Below are 5,088 nucleotides of genomic sequence, written 5' to 3' on the forward strand. Positions count from 1 at the left end.
TGCGTTCACACTGATAGACGTGACCAGAGCGTCAGGTTTACATGTAAAGTCAATGGAGAAGCGCGATGACACGCAACTGGGGGTCCCGCGAAAATTCAGAAGCAGATTTGCGTCACGAAAACGTGCGAATAAAAATATGCGCGTCAGTTTGTGTGGTGAATTTTGTGCATTCGCACGTATCGCATCTACCGCTTGAGTTGGAAACATTTGAACTCCAGCGTCAATTCGCGCAGCAACAACCAATCAGGAGCCTGGTGATGTGGCTCTGACCCTAGTTCAAAGGGGCAGGTCCAGTGAAAGCCCTTCATTCTTCATTCAATATGGAGGAAAGACTAATAAACGCGGTTGCAAACCACCCGGAGCTGTACGACACTGTTACGGCCCGGCTCTGCTAGGCGACAGAGGATATAACATAAATGAGCTCAGAGGCAGGAGGGTTAGATAAAAAGAAAAACAGAAGATTTATTACTACAACTGAAAACCGTTAGTGAAACAACTCACTAGGCAATGGGGTGTTTTAAACAAACGAAAAAACCTCATATATTCAAATAACACTAGTGGAACACAAATCATCTAAAAATCAGTAACTAATTACTGATTACTTCCCCAAAAAAGTAATCCCGTTACTTTACTGATTACTTATTTTCAAAAGTAATTAATTGCTTAGTTACTTAGTTACTTAGTTGCTTTTTAAAAACACGATTTACAACCTGAAGAGGTGATAAAGCGATAGATCTTTCAGCCCAATTCTACTTTTTCTACATAATCCATCATACAAAATGTAATCAAATGGAAAAGTCACTTTTTTTAACTTGTTTTATCAGTTTTAATCTTTTAACTTTATGCATCAAGCAAAAATTTAATTATATGCAACATTCTCTGACTTGAATAAATTAGTTTAACATTTAAACCTATTTTCTACACATTCCAGCACATAAAATAAAATATTTTTTGTGTTTACACTCAGTCTTTCAAATAGATGCAAGTAAAACACAGCAGAAAATAAATAAAGTCAAAGACTCAGCGGTCCTGTTGCTCTATTTTCACCTGTAAAGCAGGACTGCGGTAGGCGGAGGTTTACCCTGGTGCAGGTGTGCCGTGGTCAGTTGAAGAATCCGCAAGTTTCTCTATGAATTTCCCATTACGTGGTAGCGCACTCAGTGCTTGCTTGGAAGTTTAGGGGTTTTTTTCGCTGTAAAAAGAAGTTTTCTTCCCATGCACGATGGACGCTAATGTTTTTAGTCAGTACTTCCACGCTTTAAACGCTGCACGCTCATACTCTCTCCCACAATCGATATGTGATCCATTATTGATCTGCACACAGCTGTTGTCACTAACGGCGCACTCGCTTACGTCACTGTCGTGAGACATTCTCGCAAAAAATCACGGTTTTAGTAACGCAGTAACGCAGCGTTAGTAACGGTAATCTAATTACCGTTTTTGCAATAGTAATCCCTTACTTTACTCGTTACTTGAAAAAAGCAATCAGATTACAGTAACGCGTTACTTGTAACGCGTTACTGCCCATCTCTGCTGGTGACCCCTGTTATAGAGTCTGACAGCTGCAGGGATTATATACAAATATTCAACTGATTCTATACCAGAATTAAACCAGGTCTAAATAAAAAAAAAATTAATGTCTTTATAAGATAGACCTTCTCAGTATCACTACAAAGATTACCAACAGTGGTCCTCACACCACAGTTTGATATCAGCAAACACCGAGAAAATACATTGATATGACACCACAGCCATGCTATCATTGCAAACACTGATAACATAGCATAAATCGAATTAAATCAGGACTTGATGAGACCTTCTGAGTATCACTAGAAAAATTATAAACAGTCGTCTCCATACCACAGTTTGCTATCAGTAAACACCGACGGCATTTACTGATAGCATACCACAGCCATGTTTTCAGTGTATAAACGGATAGTTTCACATATATTAGCACAGGCATCAATAAAGGACTACTGTATTAAACACTTTTACTAACCTCAGGCAGACGGACAGGTGCTCTGCAGGTGGGATTGAGCTCCTGTAGTTGGTGTCTAGGCAGGCGATGCTTGGACCAACGCGGGACAGCAGTTCCTTAAATTGGGCGAGGGAAAGTGGCCGTCATCCAGATGCAGCTCCAGGAGCAAGTGGTGAAACTCACCAAACTGCTCACGCTTCTGGAGGACCTGATGGACCCAGGTACGGCGAGGACGTCCTTTACGCCGCTGCTCTGCTCTCCACAGTAAATAGAGAGGGGAGACTCTCTCTTCCAACGCTAGATCGACAGCTGCCATCTTGCAAACATACCGTCTGGCACTACTTCCTCCCACATTTCCGCTTGTAATAATTCGCGTTGGACGCGCATCGAGGTGCGAATGTGCACGCGTCAAGCTAGGGGCATCTGGCGCGTTTTGGTCGCGTCTATCGCGTTTGGTGTGAACACACCGTTATAGTTCTTGTTACATGTGCTAACATGGAGGAGGCAAAGTTTGTGACCTGTACAGCCAGAAACCAATGGGTGATAAAAAATGTTGGGCACCCATGTTTTCTACAGTCATTGCAAAAGACTTTAATCCTGGACCCTCAGATTCAACCTGATGTTCTAACATCTGAGCTACCCAAGACCTGCAAATCAGTTCATAGGTGTAATTTGCTAAGCACATTCCTTAAAAAAGGCAGTTTCTGTGAGATTGCAAGCCTTGATGCTCTGGAAGTTTCATTTGTATGAATTCATCACATCAATATTTATGTTGTAAATGTTTTTTACCTTTTACAGGTTAGGAAATATTGCAAAGTGACTGGTAACATTATTTTATTCACACAAAACATCATCATACCTGAATATTCTTTCCTGCACAGGACATCTATGGCTATATGCAAAGAATAAGTTAAAAAATCGAGTAAACACAGGTGTTTTCAGTGGATAGTTCTACCTTTGAATGAACTAAGACATTATGGAGATCCTTTACTTTTACGAACTTCTGTGATTTGGTTTTTCCTTGACAAAAAAGATGGTGTTGGAGTCCAAACTCGAGTTATGTAAGAAAACAGGGAGTTCACATCTAACCACATTCATTAAAACAATAAAATAAAACCAAATTTAGGGAACAACAACAAAAAAGACCAGTCATATGCATCAGGACTGAACAGCACTTTATTCTATGCTTTTCCAACACTTCTGCACAATATCACCATGCTCAAGACCTGTTGTGAATCCAGGCATTTTTGAACCACAAAAAACACTTTAAGCACAGCACAAGCAAACAAGGATATAATCCCTGTTGTTCCTTTCAGGGCATGTTGAATTGAACATTTTGGCAATCACAAAACTTTGCTAGAAGCAGCTTCTCATAACCATTTGATAACAAAAAGGAATGCCCTATGTTAGAAATGCCATTATGGCAATCAAACAAGAGTCTGACACAAAGCTGAGGGCAGAAACTGACTCCATCAACACTGCAATTAAACACAAACTCTGTAGGACAATGGAAGGCAGAAGATAGTCAAAACACTATAATGTTTTAGTCTAGAGAGATGAATATGAGAGAATGGCCATATGATTTTCTTTCTCCTTGATGATGAGACTCGATCATGAATGTCTGTTAGCTTAGCACAAGCTAGGAAACATGTAGCATAGCTCTGTCCCAATATCATATCCAGTATACTCAGAGCTATTAATGCCCAGATAAATCATGAATGGATTTTATGAAAGTTAGATATTCTCTTAATGGGTGAACTTGTTTTTTCTTCCTTATGATTACAAGCTAAATATCCTACCTACCACCATTCTGTATGATGAAAATGTACAAATGCAGTCTGGTTTGGGGATTCCAATCACAACATTTTAGTTGTTCAGACAGTAAGATGCAGTTGGGAATACATTGCATATAAAAGGTGGACACAGCTGTCCTGATGGTACCCACTGGTTTTGGGCATAAGATTATTAAAGCTAGCAAGCTGCTTAGCAAGCTGCATCCATAACCTGTGCAAGTGCAATGCTTATTAGTACCAAATAAGAGCCCGAGAAAACAAAGTTTTAAAGAAAATACTAGAATTTCAAATACCCACTTCTTGGATGGCCTGTCCCACAAAGCAGGTGATATTATTTGTCAGATAAATTTCAAGCCCTAAAAGACAAATGCAGGGGAAAGTTCCAATTCAATTCAATTTTATTTATATAGTGCCAAATCACAACAAAAGTCGCCTCAAGGCCTCCAGTGACTAGCATTAGCAGAGGTGATGCCTCAGAGATGCCCTTAACTTCATGCTTCTACAGAATCCAGCACTTTGCCACAGCTCCAAGTTGTGTTCATTTTTAAAACCTGAAGGCTGCAGCTTGATTGTGACAAATAGTTCCACCTACATTTTATGTAGGTTTATGTAGCAATTAAATTAGAAAACACAGTTTTTTTTAGTTACAGAAGTGCTGGTAACCTTTTAGTCATTACATCTCCACTCGAAGAAAGTGTGACTTGCAACTTTTCCGTTAAGCTAAGCTGCAGGTGGCTTAAGTGTAAGTGATTTTTAATTCTTGTGGATGTGTTGTATTTGACACATTAATGCATGTTCATGTATTGCATGTGAATTTCACCCTAACATTGGAATTTAACTATAACATTACATTTTAACCAGTAGTTGCTGCCTCCACAGTGACAAAAATGGTCAGTATCGTTGGGAAAAAGAAAAAAAAAAAAAAACTTGATTAAAGCAAATATTGCTTTATTGAACAATGGAAATGGCTATCAAAGGAAAGGTTTTGGTAAGAATTTGAGCAATGAAATGAAACAGCATCTTTGTAGCAATCGTGTTGATGTAAAAGTACACATTTACCACAGTCAGAAAAACAACTTCACAAGTTTACTCATGGGACAGCTTAAGAGCACAATGCACCTTCTCATTCAACTCAAAGAACTTTCAAAAATCGCATTTTATTTTTTTTAGTGCCATCAACTTATATGCAGCAGGCACAATGACAAAGGATATCAATATCATTCCTCTTCTTCAGAGCAGATCTTAAAGAGTTAAACTGAAGCTATTACAAGCTGCAGTCATTGAAGTGAAAAACAACTGGGTATCGTTAATGTTACA

This window comes from Astatotilapia calliptera, chromosome 4, assembly GCF_900246225.1.
Source record: "Astatotilapia calliptera chromosome 4, fAstCal1.2, whole genome shotgun sequence".
Taxonomy (NCBI): Eukaryota; Metazoa; Chordata; class Actinopteri; order Cichliformes; family Cichlidae; genus Astatotilapia; species Astatotilapia calliptera.